The 18,747-nt window shown below is 37.9% G+C and overlaps 1 protein-coding gene and 1 pseudogene across 6 annotated transcripts in view; both read left to right on the top strand.

Moving 5' to 3' along the window:
* Positions 1-18,747, top strand: part of SYT1 (synaptotagmin 1) — a 599,708-nt gene that overhangs the window by 443,403 nt on the left and 137,558 nt on the right. The window lies entirely within an intron of this gene.
* The window catches only part of LOC141408081 (RE1-silencing transcription factor-like), a 46,478-nt pseudogene continuing 27,731 nt past the window's right edge, over positions 1-18,747 (top strand).

Here is an 18,747-nt window from a genome sequence, read left to right on the forward strand (position 1 = left end):
GAAAAATACTGAGTTTTAAAATCATATGATTTTATGGATAGTTCTTTCCTATAAGTGAACTAATAGTAATGTTACAGACATCTTAATGAAAAAAATTCAATCATTCAATTACAGTGTTCATAATTATTTAACCAAGTAGTGAGATATTTCATTGAATATTTTATTGAAGTGTTTGACTTTGTGTAAATTGTTTGGGGGGAAAAGTAGGACCATAACAAATGTTTATTAACTGATTGGTTTTCATTAGTTGGCTGGTGTTTGGTTGGCTTGTTCGTTGAATATGAGAACATGAACCACTGGTACTTCACAATGCCCACCTGTGCAGGGTGCATGGCTCACACTTATTACCTTCACCTGGATAATTATCGGGTGGTAATGACATCCCAGATCACACCCAGTGGGTTTCTGAAAAATTGTGCATTTTTTTTTTCTGAGTTAAGGGAATGTAGACCATTGAGCAAGTTTCTTCTTTCATAAATCTTTGAGTACAAGCAGAATTTGAAACTTAACACCAAGTTGACAGGTTTCGCTCTAGAATCTAGGGGGTTAGGTACACTGCCCATTCAGAATTTTAACCTAGAAAGTGGCCTAACATGATTTGCCCCTTATCTTACTTACCGATGAAATAGAATAGAATGTGAAGTACCCAGCATAGAGTCTGGCATATGGTAAATGTTCACTAAGTGAGAGCTCTCTCGTACCTTTTTCTTGGTTAATTTTGTGTGTTCTCTTTCCCCATTTTGTGTGTTCATCTCCTCATTTGTTGTGTCCCTCTATTTTTATCTACTTCTCCATCCTTTTTCTCACCACTGCGCTTACTGAGTATCTGTAAGAGTTATTAATGGGAAATATTAATTTTATCATTACACTTGTAAAACTCTAGAGACTTTCCTCTTTGATTTCTACTCAGAAATAGAAATTTTTGGTTTTCAGTTGGACTATTTCTCTTTATCAAGATATAGGTTATAAAAAACTGTATAAGACAGATGTCTAGCTTACAAAGTATCTCTAGATGACTAGACCCAGTTAGAAACTTTTTCATAATAAAGGAAGTAAGATTCCAATTACATTTTATATATGAAGAATTATATATTCTCAATGATATGTGCTCTAACTTTGCATGCCACTGTCCATTAATTGCAGAAAATTATAATTGTGTGAATAAATTGAAGTCTTAGATTGACTTTTAGATTTTTGATTTTAAAGAAATTGTTTTTCCACTTTACATGAGCAATTTTGTTCATGATTTTAGTTTTGCTTTCATCTAACAGTGTTAAGCGTTATTTTTAATGTCATAATGAGATGAAAGATATCAAAGAAAGTGAGAAAAAGGAATTCAAGGAACAGCTTTGGAATCTAGAAACAGTACTGCTAATCAGAGTAAGCTGTTCTGCCAGAGACTTGGATTTAAACAGGTTAAATCAGACCCACTGACAGCCAACTCTGTGATGTTAATTAAATGCAGTCAGGTTTTGTTGCCAGAAAGTTGACAACTATAAGTCATAAGATGATGAAGTAATTGTGTAGCTTAAAGGATTATGTCCTATTTTTTGTGACTAAATAATGTGTAAGCAATTTAGAAAGAAATGGGAATGAACATGGATAGTGTAAGAGCTCATTTGGAAGTGATTAGACCCATGTTTAAAAGGAAGTAATGTGGAAGAGATAAGCTGTACCAGGAAGAGCAACAGCAAAAGCACATGGTTCCCACTATTTGATTCTGTCCCCAGGTGGAAATATTACTGGTGAGGTTTCCATTTGGCTTGATCGTGTTCTGCAAATTTACACAATCAAAGCCACCTCACTGGTTCCATTCACTTGCTAGTTTGTTTTTTTAACGATGCATGGTCGACTACTTTCTTCCTCCACTTCCCCACCTTCTAACAGATGAAGGTGGAATTTGACCTTGGAGACAGGTCAACCTTTCTCTTATTTTTGTTTCTTTAAAACAGAAATATGTATCCTCTGAGTTCCTAGAGATGGTTATATATAAAACTGTTGTTTCTTAATTTTTTTCTTTCTCAGCATATGGCTTCAAAATCATCTTTGGTAATCAGTATACAATTCTTCAATGTGCAAAAGGCTACCAGTATGTATAGCCCCAAGCTGTCTAAGTTGAATCTTCGAGATTTTCTTCTTTTTATTCTTTCAAAAAATAAGTATTTATGGTATACGCAAGTCAAACCTGAAACCAATCTTTATCGTTTTAGAATAATCTATTTAAAATTTTGACTTATTTCAAACATTGCAATCAACAGCTATGACTCCATTTTTCCCTTCTTATAAATTTCACTTATGTCCAATTTTAAAGTTGTCTCAGTTCTGTACCCCAGGATCAGATAGATCATCAAACTATTTAAACCCTTTTTATTTTAACATTTCATTCCATTTTTAAAATTTATTTTTATCTCCATGCCTTCTACTATATAGAGAGATATTTGTTATCTCTAAAAACAGCATAAGGAATAGATAGCAGCAGAAAAAAAAACTAAGCCTTTTTTTAACATTCCACCCTGACATGCTGCAAGCCCTCATGACTTGAGCAGTGACTGTTTTATTGTTTTGTTTCCATTAGAGAATAAGTCTATCACCTCTGCTTTGTGTAAAATTTGGTAAAGAGTGATTTTTAAATGAGATTCTGTAATCTAGTGCAAATGGAAAAAAAATTGATTGCAGAATTAAAACAAGTTGGAACATAATTTAATTAGTATCCAAGCAGAAGGGAAGAGAAACTACTTTAATGCCTTAATGGAAAATCAATTTTGCAAGAAAATTTCACATTTTTAAGCCTAATTAGAAAAACATTTACTTCACAGAAAAGCATGTGAAGAATACATATTCAATCAAATGGCAACAGTTTTTTAACCTCCAATGGTCAATTCCTTGGTACTTCTTCAGAGTGAGTTAAAGTCATTATTCCTTATGGCATCTTTTATGCCCAAGGATCATGAAAGAAGTGATGCTGTTTCTAAGTACATTTAGCAATCAGATGGCAACTATGCTCTCCAAGAATCTCCACCCACCAATCACTGCCCTGATTGGAAATCCTTATAAAAGGTTAATTGCTGGAATTCTAAACATGGATGCCAATAAGAACCTTCCTGGTCATTCACAACATTTAAGAAATGCAACAAAAACATTAATTTGCATCCATAGCATTTCAGGAAGTTACACTTGTTCTTCTTTACTTTGTCATTGTCTATCTTCCCCACTGGACTGAAACTCCATCCAGGCAGCAGCCATTTCTATGGTTCCTCACCAAGGTTAATCACAGAGGCAAGAACACAGTAGGCATGCAAAAATATTTTTGAATGAATGAATGGAGTTTGAATGCATGTTTATTATACAGTAGGAAATGTTTCCAAATGCCCTTTTTAAAGTCCGTGTTAATAGTCATTGTGTTCTTATTTTACAAACGATGGTTAAAGTATTCTGAAAGCTGAGGAGCAAAATGTCCTAGCTCTGAATGCTGAAAATAGTTTAGTGCCTCTTTGGGATTTTTTTGGTATGTTTCTTTAAAGACAGAGGCAGTACAGATGCTTAGCAAAATCAACCTTGTTACTGTTTTTGATTCTGGTTTTGAAAATAATAGATTTTGTCTCAATAACTTTTGTTTATTAAAGGCTTATTCAGTGTCTCCCTCTCTGTAACCCTCTTTTTTCATCCTGTTTCCATAAGGCACATGGAGTTCATAGATTACCTTAATTTAACTTTTGTTTAAATTTAAGACTTAAAGCTATGGTGTAAGTCTCTGCCTACATCATGGAAATTGATCCAGAGGAAAATGCAAAAGATTTAGTTCTAGGGAGAACTCAAAGAATGGGAACAAAATCTAAGTTTATCATGCCTAGAATATTTGTTGTTAATCAATTTTATAATATAGTAGATATCGTTTAGTAGTATTGAATTATTTTATAGTATATTAAAACTATAATATATATTAGTGTACCTAGTATCTATGTGTCCATATCATGAGACTTGGAACATATTGATTTCCCTTTAAACTGCTACAGAAGTATAAATGTGTTTTATTTTTTATGGTATCTTGGGCCATAGCTGTGGTTTGAGTTTGAGTCTTTGGTTAGAATTTCTGTCACCAGTTGTAATTGTATTCTTATGCATAATAAATGTTATCCACTTCATGATGTGGTTTCCAAGAACATGATAGGAAAAAGCAAATAACTTGGAATATCTCTCTAGTATGTAGGACTGTAATTTGCTTGCCTTTCTGATTAAAAAGACTTTTCAGACACAGGTAAAAGAAATCCAAATTCTCACTTCAGAGTTTCTAAACAAAAATCCAATATTTTTTATTTTAAATTCCCTAGAAAAGTAATATAAATTAGACTGTAATTTGAAGCAACAATTAAAGTGAGGAGAGACCCTGGACACTTTCAAAATGCACTTTGGCTGCCTTCCATTGTTCTCCCTCCCATTGTCATACTTGAGCCTACTGCACCTGCCTTCCTTGTCACAGTGATAACCACCCAAAGGTCTGGGCTGACAGCCTGGCTCTCTAGCTTCCAAAGTTCATCTTCATTAAAGCTTATATCAACTTCTCTACCTATGCTATAAACACAAATAATAGCTACCATTTACTGAGAGTCTACTGCATGCCGACAAAAAAAAAAAAAAAAATCGTAACATTCTTCAAAATTGGCATTATCAAATCTGTTTTACAAAATAGGGAAGGAAGGGAACTGAGACCCAGGAAAGTTTAAGTAATGTGTCCAAGTTTACACAGGCAATGCCATAACTACAATTCAAACACAGTTCTAAAAGCCTACACTTTCCATTTTTTGATATTGAGTCTCACTCTATCGCCCAGGCTAGAGTGCAGTGGTGTGATCTCAGCTCACTGCAACCCCTGCCTCCTGGGTTCAAGCGACTCTCCTGCATCAGCCTCCCAAGAAGCTGGGATTACAGGTGCCTGCCACTATGCCCAGCTATTTTTTGTGTTTTTAGTAGAAATGAGGTTTCATCATGTTGGCCAGGCTGGTCTCAAACTTATGACCTCAAGTGACCCACCTGCCCCAGCCTCCCAAAGTGCTGGGATTACACGCATGAGCCACAGCACCCAGCCCACACCACCTTCTGTAAAGAGTCTCTCTTGGTCTTTTCAGGTCTGTCTGGCTCCCAAACCCATTTTCTCTCTACACTGCCATATTGCCACTAAGAGAGGGCAACGATATTGTCTGTTTTGTTTATGTACTTATGCCCAGCACATTGCACTGTGACTGCAACATCCAAGGTGCTTAAATATTTTCAGTAGATTGGTTGAACAAATTAGAATTTAACAAACATGCCTTCTAATGTTCTATCACCTTTGAGAGAGTCATCTTTGAAAGATACGGTTATTCCAGTTGCACTGTGGTATCCCCAAATATTTTTGAATTCCAGTCCCTCTCTCCAAATATCTTTCTCAGTGTGTAATACATTATCTGTTCTTAATAATGATTTGTCTTTGTCTTGAAAAGGTAAATTTCACTGAAATGGCCATAACTATGGAGGGTCAAATACAGGCTATTAGTTGATGATCGAATTGGGTAAAACAGTTGTAATTACTGTGGGAAAGTAATGAGATGGATGTTCTTATGAGGTTTATATTCTGACTCTGTCCTAAATGCTTTGAGCATTAACATCATTACATGGTCTCTCAAATGATTTGCTATGGGGAAAATTCTCATTAGGAGATATAAATTCTGATACAAGTAGTACGAAGAAAATATAATTGTTTGAATAGAAATCAATGTAAGTATTAGGTTTTCTTTTTATCCAAAGAATAAAAGGACTGAGAGTTTTCAGTTGAATTTTAAATAAAGCAGAGCAAAGTGGTTTTGGGAGCCTGGATTTCGTGTATATAGGCTGGCAGAGCAGAAAGTGAGGAGTGGGTATTGAAATGGGAACAAATATAAAACAAAAGGAGAATGAGAACAATGATGTAGACAAGAGCAGTCTTGTTTACATCTGGTTTTTCATATTATTGAAATAATGAAGAGGGTTTTGAGTGGGAAGCAATGTGAGCAACGCAGGAGAATGCTTTGTTCTGTCTTCCATGGATTTAAACCTTTTAAAATGTAATCTTTTCTCTTGAGTTCATCACATGCTTGGGAGCAATTTTTTTATCTTGTTTGTGAATCTTCAAATGAGATGTTTTTACCTTCTGTCTTACTCCTACCTACCTTTGAGCAGGCCAAATGTTTGTGCTGTGAAATCTTTAATCCATTACAATCTGTTACTCTGCAATTAGATGAAATGTCAGTGATTGAGTTGTACTAGTTGTACTACAGAATAAGGGAGGAGAATGAGGACTCGCTGAAAAACAAGAGCTTAAATAAAGAATTCGACAGAGGAAGCATACACAGACACAAACTTACTTGCTTTAAACATGATTAAATTATTGCCAATTATGAACAAGAACTTTTAAATACTGCAAATTAATTTTATTTATTCATTCTTTCATTGATTCATCATCATATATTAAGCCTCTTTTATAAGCCAGGTATTGTGCTAATTTCAGGGTATATAGTGGTGAATAAGATAGACCCCCCACGTCCGGCCACCTGACCTCCCGAGCCTGCAGGGCTGAGGCTGGAGTCCTGCCAGACGCCGTGGGGGGAGTGAAGTTTGCAAACTTCCAGGACGCCTGGCCCTGGGTGTTGGGCGAACCCGGGGGTGGTCAGAGGGACTCGGGGGCAGCTGGAGAAGCCCAAACGCAGCCTGCGTGATTACAGTTATGGCCACCCAGGTGATGGGGGAGTCTTCTGGAGAAGGGCTGTTTACCGGCAATGGCGACGTTGGAATGGCCTTGCCTAACGGCATGTATGACTTGCATGATCTCTCTAAAGCTGAACTGGGCGCACCTCAGCCTGTCATGCTGGCAAATGTGGCCTTCACTGGGAAAGTAAATGGCAGCTGCTGTGATTACCCGGTCCGTGAAGAAAGACAGATGGCAAAATTGATGCCTGTTGGGGATAACAACTTTTCAGATAGTGAAGAAGGAGGGGGACTTGAAGAGTGCTGAAATAAAAGGTGAACCTCATGGGCTGAGACGTTTGGAACTCAGCGTTGTAGAACTTCAGCCTGTATTTGAGGCATCAGCTGCTCCAGAGATTTACAGCTCAAATAAAGAGCTTCCTCCTGAAACACCTGGAACAGAGGACAACGGCAAGAACTCGAAGACCAAATCCTTTTGCTGTAAGTCATGCCAATATGAAGCAGAATCTGAAGAACGGTTTGTGCATCGCCTCAGAGTTCACAGTGCCAAGAAATTTTTTGTGGAAGAGCGGAGAGGCCGGACGCGGTGGCTCACGCCTGTAATCCCAGCGCTTTGGGAGGCCGAGGTGGGAGAATCACCTGAGGTGGGGAGTTCGAGACCAGCCTGACCTACATAAAGAAACCCTGTCTCCACTAAAAATACAAAATTAGTCCGGTGTGGTGGCACATGCCTGTAATCCCAGCTACTCGGGAGGCTGAAGCAGGAGAATCGCTTGAACCCAGGAGGCTGAGGTTGCGTGCAGTGAGCCAAGATCACGTCATTGCACTCCAGCCTACCCAAGAGCGAAACTCCGTCAAAAAAAAAAAAAGGCTCGGTGGCTCACACCTGTAATCCCAGCACTTTGGGAGGCCGAGGCGGGTGGATCACGAGGTCAGGAGATCGAGACCATCCTGGTTAACACGGTGAAACTCCGTCTCTACTAAAAAAAAAAAAAAAAAAAAATTCAAAAAATTAGCCGGGCGTGGTGGCGGGCGCCTATAGTCCCAGCTACTCGGGAGGCTGAGGCAGGAGAATGGCGCGTGAACCCTGGAGGCGGAGCTTGCAGTGAGCCGAGATCACGCCACTGCACTCCAGCCTGGGCGACAGAGCAAGACTCCGTCTCAAAAAAAAAAAAAAAAAAAAAAAAAAAAGAAAAAGGAAAAGAGAAAGAAGGGAAGGAGGAGCGGAGAAGCAAGCAAAAGCCAGGGAATCTGGCTCTTCCACTGCAGAAGAGGGAGATTTCTCCAAGGTCCGTATTCGCTGTGACCGCTGTGGCTACAATACCAATCGATATGATCCCTATACTGCACACCTGAAACGCCACACCAGAGCTGGGGATAATGAGCGAGTCTACAAATGCATCATCTGCACATACACAACAGTAAGCGATGTGTTTGGAAAGTGTAAGCCTGGAATTAGGAGACATAATTATTCCTCCAAGAATATCACTTGGGAGATTCCAAAGCCATAGCTATTACATGGCAAACCTAGGATAAGAGGGGTAGTATGAGTGCTGGCAGACCAGCTGCAACTTTCCTATACAGTGAAAAAGGCTGGGGAAACAAGTACAGGTCATTTTTTTTTAATCATACTTTCTCAAGGATCTCCACAAACTAGTGGGTGTCCTCGCTGTCTGTGTGATAGCCTCTTTCTACAGGTGAGGCCTCAAATGAATTGCAGCTATCCTAGTGTTCCTGTGGGGGTACTTTGTGTGAAAAAAGGGTATGTACTCCAAAACATTTTTGTAGGTTCTTTGGCGAGGCACCAAAGAGTACGAAAGAATCCAATATAGGATTTTTCTTACTGATAGCAGTTATTCATTGCAGTAAAATAAAATATGATCCCAGTAGGAAACCTTGAATTCTGACCTCCCATATTCTGTTTTGAAATAATCACTTTATGTTTCTTTTTTTTTTTTTTTTCTTTTTTTTTTTTTTTTAAATCTGATGATCTCTTTGAGGGCAGCTTCAGATTTTGGCAGTAAAACATGAAAGATTAGGAAAAGCATTAATAATCTGTGGGTGGAAAACTTGTTAAAAATCTGAGAGTAAAGTTTGAGTTAAAAGTTGTGGAAAAACTTTTAACATGGAAAAACATGGAATTGACTGGGAGGCCAAAGATTTAAAAAAGCAGAAGATTCTTCTCTTAAGACATGAGGAGTAAGTTGTGTGATAACGGTGTGTGTTTTGTGTGCATGAACGGAAATTGTAAATGTTGAATTCTAGGCTCCAACGATCACTGTCAACAGAAGATCAAGCTGCAAATATTTATGCTTTAAAACTTAAATTATAAAGCTAGTTAAATCTTTCTAACAACTAGTTTTAATGTTCATGGGTACATTTTACCTAAGTTACTGTTAACATTGTATAGAGAAAGATTTATCTTAAGCACAGATTGGCTATCAGGAATTATTTTGGGGAAGAGGTTTTTTTGTGGATTCTTTCATACCGCAAAAGAAAAACCATTTGCCTTCTGGGGAACTGAGCTAAATTCTAAGCTAGTCTTTAAGACTAGAATGCTAAAAACAAAAACACGAAGGAAATTAAAACCCCTTATTATTAAATCAATTTGTAAAAGCATTGTTACTGGAAATTGATTGGACTTGAGGCCTTCTTCCAGAAAATAAGGACTTGATTGTCAGGCCTGTATTAGGTTGTGAACCTTAATGCCATGTATTCATACTTATTAGAAATTGTTTCGGTGAAAAGCACATTAGCAGTATGAACTTCTGGTCCAGTTGGAAGTTCTTCCATTTGAAAAATGTGATATTTGCATGGAACTGTTTGCATCTTTTTGTTTTCTAGTCCCATTCGCCCACACTGGATAGAATTTAAGCTAGAATTTTCCCTTTTGATAAAAGAACAAAAAATGAACATGTTATTTGTATATTGATGTGTAGTAACTAGTGATAAACTTGAAACACTAGAATACATGACAAGCCTGATCTTAGGTAGTTATGAAAATGAATCTCTTACCTATCTTTTGAATCTATATTCACATTGGTTTTTAAGACTTTTTAAGTTATATTTTTTCCTTTTTCCTTCAGAGTTGCTTCTTATTTTGGGGCCACTTTTTTCTTTTATTGTGTAATTCATAAGGGGCTGCTTTTTTTTTTGATAAGGCTTATAAATATGGCTGGATGTTCTGCTCTAGTCTTCTAAGAAGGGCCATTTTATTTTTCAGAGTCACTTATAAAGTCATGTGTAATTAACTTTGGAGACTGTTTTGCATATCACTGCTGCTACAAATTAAAACCCAAATAGACCTCATTGCATGTCACCCTATGAATGCTTACAATGGAAGGAATACCTTGCCTGTAGTATACTGTCACTTCTGGACCGAAAAGCTGAGGAAGAAACTTAATTTTCTTTTTTGCATAAGTCAGAAAAACTTACTACTGTTCCCAGTTTCCTGGTTGACCCCAGCAGATGAAATGAATAGATAGTGTTAATTCAGATTGAAGAAATTATCTGAATCTTGGCTTGCGTAGATTTACAATCTACATGCAATATTAACTAAATCAGATAGCTTTTACGGTTTCACATGTGTACATAGGTTCCCTCCCAGTCCCTTCCATACCTATTAGTTATTGAACTTTCTAATTCTAATTCTATTGAAACATTACAACAGTGTTTTGTTGCACCAGTTTTATAAACTTATGCAGTGCAATACGGGTTATTTTTCTGAGGCAAACCAAAGGTAAATTTCTCAAGGTTCTTGCTGCCTTCTTTAGCAGCATTTGAGGGAGGATCTTTTACACATTTGTAACAGATAAAAATAAAGCAGATTGCAAATCCTTTTTTAAAATCTTAAACCATGTACCAAGTTTTTGGTCCAAGTTGTGTAGGATAAGTTAAACTTAAATTGCATTCTGTTAACCAATATGAGTGTATTTCTGTAAGCATAGTTATGTTGAAATACAGTTTTAAAAAGAAAAAAAAATCGACCCACTAAGCTCAGTCAATTAAAAATTAATGGTGAGACAGAACTGCAGGGTAGATTTTTACTCAGCCTATGTGTATCACCATGACTCCGCTTACTACTGATGTGTCCTTTGGCTTGTTGCTTAATCCTTTCATAAAATGAGGTTAATATTTACTCACCTCCATGAGTTATGACACACTCTAAATGCAATAATTAATGTAAAGCACTTAGAACAATACTTGGCACCAGATAAACTCTCAAAAAATATTAGTGGTTTTGTTATTGAAAACATTGGTCAGAGCTCTTATTTCCTTGCCAGCTGAAAAGCATTTCTCTGATGACTAGACTTATATCTTTCCTTTTTTGAGGACACTGGGACAGCCAAAGTGTTCAGAAGGCATTGTCATACATGGTTTTAATAAAAGAGTGGATATCTGAACCTAGATCCCATGTGCGAGAGTCTGTGGGGTGTAAAAAGATTTCACAAAGACGAACCCAGTTTAAGGCTCAGCACATGTGTGTGGAAGATAGTGCTACCATGGTGTGACCTCAGTGATTGTGCACCAATTAACTCCTCTAAGCTCTGACACCCCACAAAGGAACTCAAAGTTTCAGGCTCTGCTAAAATAAGACAGACAATAACAAGTGTTGGCAAAGATGTGAAAAAATGGGGAATTCTTATACATTGCTACTGGAATGTAAAATGATGTAGCCACTTTTGAAACCAGTTTGACAGTTCCTCAAAATGTTAAATAAAGTTGCCATGTTACCCAACAATTCTACTAAGTTCTATCCAAGAAAAATGGAAACTCGTGTATACACACCAAAGAAAATGTGCAAGAACAGTAGTAGCATTTTTCGTAACAGCCAAAAAAGTAGAAACAACCAACTGATGAATTCATCAGTTGATGAATTCATCAACTGATGAATGGATAAACAAAATGTGGTATATCCATATAATAGAAATTACTTAGACATAAAAAGAAATGAAGTCTTGATACATGCTATAACACCAATGAACCAAAATAGGCAAATCCACAGACAGACAGAAAGTAGATTCATGCCTAAGGCTAGGGATAGGATAGGGAATGGGGAATGGGGATGATGGGTATGGGATTTTTTGGGAGTGATGAAAATCTTCTAGAATTAGATAGCAATGACAGTTACACGATCCAGTGAATATACTAAAATCCACCAAACTATACACTTTAAATGGGTGAATTTTATGGTATGTGAATAAATACCATTTTTCTCAATAAGCTATTTCTTATCTTCTATTATCCTTATTATTTTTAAATTAAATAAAATTAAAATAAATTATCTGAGACAGGGTCTCTTTTTGTCACCCCGACTGGAGTACAGTGGCACAATCATAGCTCACTGCAGCTTCAAACTCCCAAATCCAAGCAATCCTTTCACCTCGGCCTCCTGAGTAGCTGAGACTACAGGCTGGCACCACCATACCCAGCTAATATTTTTTGTTTGTTTGTTCATAGGGACAGGATCTTACTATGTTACCCAGTTTGGCCTCAAACTCCTGGCCTCAAGCAATCCTCCCACCTCAGCCTCATAAACTGTGACTTACCACAGCCGGTCCTAAATCTGTTTTTAAAAAAGTTTCAGGGACAGAGATACCAAACATCAAAGCGTGATGTTCCAGGCTGACTGGGGTCCCATGTGAAACAGCCCTCAGGTATGCTGGGAATGTCTTTCCTGGGGCTGTTTCAAAAGTTTTGGGATATTTGCTGAAAATATTCTAGTCTCTCTTTAAACCAGAACACTTGTCTCCAAAATCACACTCCTTATTACCATTTCTATTGATATAAGGGCAGTACTAAGGTTCCCTTTTTAGAGAAGAGGAACCCAGGCCTAGGACATATGCTAGCCACTGAGAACTCAGGAATAAAATGCCAGTTTTTCTGATTCCACAGCCAGTTTCTACTAGTCTACTCTCCCTTGGGATAAGAAGTTTTATGCTTAATTCTCCTGATGTAAAAACAAAGTTTTAAACATGAAAACCAATCTTTTTACAGCTTGTTTTCATACTGTAGCTTCTCAGAGATTCCCCAAGTTGCTCTTTTCTGGACCTTTTTTCTAGCAACATCATGGCTTTTTTAAATTGAGATAAAATTGGCATGCAATAAAATGCACAGATGTTAAGTGTACAGTTCAATGAGTCTTGACAACTCCATACACAGTGTAACATCACTCCGATCAAGCTACAGAATATTTCTTACCCCAGAAAGTTCCTCATACCTCTTTCCAATGTGTCTTAGCCCTGGCTCCTAGAGCTAACTTCTGTTCTGATTTTCCTTACCACAGATCAGCTTGCCTGTTCTGAACTATATACCAAGGAATCATATTATTTTGTGTCTGGCTTCTTCAGCTCAAGATGATGTTTTTGAGATTCTTCATACAGTAACATTTCACTCCTTTTTATTGCTAAGTGGTATTCAATTATGTGAATATATCAAGATTTATCCATTTTCCAATTTGGGTTACTTCCAGTTTGAGATTGTTAGGAATAAAGCTGTTGTACTTGTACAGCTTTCTGTGAACATATGCTTTCATTTCTCCTGAACTGCTGGTTCATAGGTAGGTATATGTATCACACTTCTTTGAAGCTAAAATGACCAGGACCACAGGTAATGGTCTATATAGGAATGTATTGTGAGACCTACCGTCTCACTAGCCTCCTTGATGATGCTCAGCACCACCTTGATTCTTGACCTGGGCACTATATTTTCTATCCTGCACCATACAACTGGCACCTCATTACACACATGCTTATTCTCTAAGTGTAGGTGCATAGCCACACAATGCTGTTACAAAAAGATGGCTTGTTTAGCTGTTTCATTGTCTCAATAGATAGAATATAAGCTTCTTATAAGTGAGGAAAGCGTCTTAGCACTTTTTCACATCATAGTGATTAGCTCTTAGGAGAAAGTATGGCATGGATCAAATGAGCATAGAACTTGGAATCCAAATCATATCAACTCTCTGAGCCTCATTTCCTCATATGCTAAATGTTATTGGAAAATGTCAAATAAATTATGTACCTATGTGTTTGAAGTTTAAAAGTTATTTTTCAAGCATAGGTCTGTCCAATGCCAAATGAATTCCTAAAATAAACAATCAGATACATCGAGTAGCTGTTCACTTTCACTATTTTATGGTGGGGAAACAATCCATTGTTTCCAGAACCATTTAAAAAGTTTAGGAGTATTTTCACTCTCTCTGCAGGGATGGTGAACATCTCAGTATCTTTATCACCACTTCCTTCCATCCTTCCCAGATTTCAAGTGTCCGAAGACAAAGTGGAATGACCCCTAAGCTTTTTTCAAAAGCTGATGGAAGAATTCCCTGTCAGCCTACTTTATGCAAAACAACTTCTGGCACTGGCTGTCACACAGCCAGGCTTATCTCCACTCTTCTTACTTTTTGCTCTACTTTAAATGTTTCTCAAATCATTAATCATATGCAATTATTTTCCCCCGGGGACAGGCCACAGCAAAATTGCAAACCAGAGATGGCAGAGTACTCAATGGGGCGCCTTGCTCCTGGCCTTCAGGAGCTGGCAGACTTCTGGCTTGGAAAAGAGCAGGACATTGCACAGTGGGAGAACCCAGGGCACACAAGCCCAGCTCAAGCCAAACTATCTACTTACAACTTTAAAATGCTTATAGGGCAGTGTTGTCAGAAGTGACTGTCGGGCGAAGTGTCAGAGCCCTGGCATCAGGAAGTGGTCAACTCACATGTTGGTAATTTACCGACAACAGCATAGGTTGAAAAGGAAAAGTGTATTAGAAAGAAAGAACACCGCAGAAGAGTGCAGTGGTGCACCTCAGTGAGAGGACTGAGCGTACTGCTGTGGATTTTTCCATAGGGGTATTCAAGGACCTTAAGGCGGGAGCTTAAGGGTAATTTGGATTACGTTAACCACATAGATCATGATAAATGATTATGTTTGTAGATATTTTGGTGTGTTAATGTCAGCAAGGGTTGTAAAATGAGTTTTGGAATGGCATTACAAAGATATTGAGCTGTGAAGAATTGCCCCAAATTTAAAACTTTTTAAAGAAAAAGCTACCAAAAATGTATGGCTCCCTAAATGTACTGCAATGTGAACTGTGGCACTGGCTATTCTCCTAAATTTCCATTTCTATATACAGAGACATTTAGAAATTTTAATTACTTAGAAAGATTGAAAGAGGCCTGGAACCAGAGGCCAATTTTAGATATTAGGAAAGTCTAATTACTTCTAATTTTCCCAGATAAGGAGTTGTGCCGCCAGAGAGCCTGTTTGATAGTCACCAGGTGATCCTTACTCCCTTCTAAATTCCTCAAATAAGGAGTTTTGTCTCCAGGGCCTGTTCAATGGTCACCAGGTGATTTTCACTCTCCTCTGTGACCCGGTTCATCCTTGAATGGAACCCTGTTTCAGGCATCCCTTCTGAAAGCCTTCTACACCAATATTTCTCTTTTCATGTGGACTATAACTAGGTTACATGCAAGAATAAATTTCTGGACCCTGGATAGCACTAGAATACAGATGGGAACATTTATGAGTGAAGCGAAAGACCCCCACATACAATTCTAGAAGAGGACAAAAAGGAAAATTTGAAACTATCTCTAGTCAACCTCTTATTCTCTAAGCTGCAAATACTCTGGAATGTGGTCAGAGGTTGTGTTTTGCTACAAGTTAACCAACTGCTCTTCACTTTAAGCTGTGATTTCTACATGAATAAATCAACATTCCGACAAGGTGCTTCCCTGAATTTTCATGTTCTGCTAGTGTTTTAAAGACAGGAGAAAAAAATGTTTTTCAGAAACCAACATAGCATCAGAAATAGTCTGCTCTTAATTGTATCTCAGTGTTAAAAAACAAAAACAGAGTGAGATTAGAATATTAAAATAGGTAGAGAGTGTGGAACTTTGTTTTTATTTTAGAACATATTTTTGGATAGCCTCTCAAGTCATAAACAGGGAATATAGAAAGCAGCCTTTGAAATGCCTGCCTGAGATTAAATCAACATTAATGTTTAACTTAGAATCTGAGGAGAGATGTATGCCTCTTTGCAAGGTCATTGACTTTCCAAGCTGTGTCACACTGATGTTTTGCTTATGTTGAAGCCTTGCTGTCATGTTTGAAGAGGACATAAAGGCAATGGAACCTATGTGTCGCAGTAGGATTGCCTAATTTTGGTTTAAAAAATGCCATTTTTGTTTCTTTTTGGTAAATAGTGCTCTCTGTTTCCTGGAAAATCATGTATAGTACAAATATACCTTTACTCATGTTTAAGCTCACACCTATTGAGTATCTGTTTAAGTCAACCACTGTGCTAAGTCTGTAACTCATTTACTCACAACAACACTGTGGGGTAGGCACCATTATTATTCTCAATTTATAGATAAAGAAGCTGAAACTCAGAGAAGTTGGAATTCCTTATGGCCAAGTAGCTAATAATGGGAGGACTGAGATTCAGAATTTTGTCTGACTGCAAGGTTCTTATCCACCATGTTAAATTTACTCTAACTTAGAAATAGGTTACAGGGCCTATGCTAGGGATGACGTTTTGGTCTGCAACACATGCACTCTACACATGTCCTACACATGTGTGTTTCCTTACTCCAAACTCCCAACAATTCTGCCAACATCACAACACCACACAGTACCAAGCAGGGGCTGCAACAGCTGGCATCCATTCAACACCATTCCCAAGCCTCTTAGCTGCTCCCAAGATTTCTGGGCCACTCTTTCCATGATACGCCTATGCGTGAAAAATCCCATATAAAATTCACGTGCTTCTGTTTTCAAGTCCCTCTATTCCCCATCCTTTGCTTTATTCCATTCCACAATATTGCAAGTTCCTGGAAAAATGCAATAATGTCTTCCATCTCTTTCATCACCTTCCCTTTTGCCAAATACAATGAGGAACATGGAGTAGAATATCCATCCCTGTAATTATACCTAAAACACTAAAGATCAATGAAGTGTGTATTTTAATGTTCTCCAAATAGCATTTAATTAGGGGTACTTGAACACATGAGAAATGTCTTTGCAAAGTAAATGTTTTGTGTGCTTAGAGTTTTCTAAGCCCCTGTGTTTCATAATGCAATATAAGCTCTTTATTAGTACCCTCTGGCTGAGATAAGGTATTGAGCTGTGAAGAATTGCCCACAATTTAAAATTTTTAAATAATAAAAAAGCTACCAAAAATGCATGGTTCCCTAAAATGTACTGCGATGTGAACTGCAGCACTGACCATTCACCCAAATTTCCATCCCAAAACCCTACCTCTCATGAAAGAGAGAGAAAAAAATAGGGAGAAAAAAAGCACATGGTACATCTTATAAAACGAGTCAATTACTAAATGCTTGTCATTTGGTCCCCAAATTATCCTTTCTTCAAATCCAAATCTTTACTATTTTAAAGAATAAATTGCAGCATTTCTACCTGGAGGTTTTTACGTCATCTTTATAGGAATTATTTTGACCAATTTTACATACAACTTAGCTAAATTTGTAAAGATTTTTTGTTTTAGATCTGAATCTTGCAGCATAACTAGTCTGTATTAGATGAGGAATGGTTGTCATTTTCAGTTATGACTCTCCAAACTTTGTATCAGCTGGTGCTATAGCCCTGATTTCCTGCATCAGCAGCACCTCTCTCAGGTAATTTATCTTTTTTTTTTCTTTTTTCTTTTTTTTTTTTTTTTGAGATGGAGTGGCGCAATCTCAGCTCACTGCAACCTCCGCCTTCTGTGGTTCAAGCGACTCTCCTACCTCAGCCTCCCAAGTAGCTTGGACTACAGGCACATGCCACCAGGCACAACTAATTTTTGTGTTTTTAGTAGAGATGGGGTTTCACCCTGTTGGCTAGGATGGTCTCGATCTCTTGACCTCATGATCTGCCTGCCTCGGCCTCCCAAAGTGCTGGGATTACAGGTGTGAGCCACCATGCCTGGCCTCTCAGGTAATTTCTGAAGACCTTGATTCTCACCACCACTGCAAACCCCCAAACCCAACCCCTTCTACCTGCTGGCCTGTGCTCCCTCTTCAGAACTTTCCTAATTTTGTGATTCTAATTGATGGTCAGTCCCCTTGAGAGGAAAAACAATGGACAAACTTAATTTAAATCTGAAATAACTAATTAGTTCAATGAAATCTCACAAACTGTGTTACAGAAATTATTAAGTCAAATTTGCAAATGAGGAAACTGAGACTTGGAGAGTCTAAGAAATTTATCTGGAATCATATAACTAAACAAGTAATGGCCAGAAATTTAAATCAAAAGTTTGCCTTACTCCAAAGTGTGTTAATTAGTATTTTAAAATTCTGTTAAAGCAGGGACTTCATGTTAAATTCCTAGTATTGGAAGTTCAGGAAATGTTCAAGAAAAGTATGAGGGACCCTGGTAATGAACTTATGAAAGAAATGTATCCTGTAAATATGGTGGCTTTTCCTCTTTTAACAAATGGATTGAAGGTTTTCCTGAAAAAGTGATGAGGGATAACTTTAAAAGGTGCCTATTTAAATTAGCATACAGGCAGTTTGAATTCTAGTTCTTCCTCTTCTAGTATGTTAGAGGGAAGGAAATGGTTTAGCCCAGTGACTGCTACTCCATAGACACCTGAACTGAACCTGAAGATAGAAAAGGGATGGATCATAGCTGAATTTTAACAAGGATAGTTTAGGCCAGGGCTGCTGCTCAGGGCACTGGGTTTGAGTCTGAGACTAGTATTTACCAAAACGTGTTGTATAAGTCATCAGGGGATACATTCATGGAAAAACTCAGTACGCAAGCACAAGCACCAAACCTTCTTTCAGATCCTCATGTTGAGCACATAATGAATTCAGTGCCCTGGGCTAGAACTTAAGTAACTGGGAGCAGAAACCAGTTCATCATGTGTCATTTCTACAGGAAGATAATGCTTCAGATGTCATGTGATCTCCTCCAAGTGGAGCACAGCCACTTGCCCAGCCATTAGTTAGAGTGCCCAGATGAGAGAAGAGAAGCAGAGGCTGGGAACATAACAGGGGCGTGCAGTTGATTGTTCCTCTCA

Source organism: Macaca fascicularis, chromosome 11 (assembly GCF_037993035.2).
Source record: "Macaca fascicularis isolate 582-1 chromosome 11, T2T-MFA8v1.1".
NCBI lineage: Eukaryota > Metazoa > Chordata > Mammalia > Primates > Cercopithecidae > Macaca > Macaca fascicularis.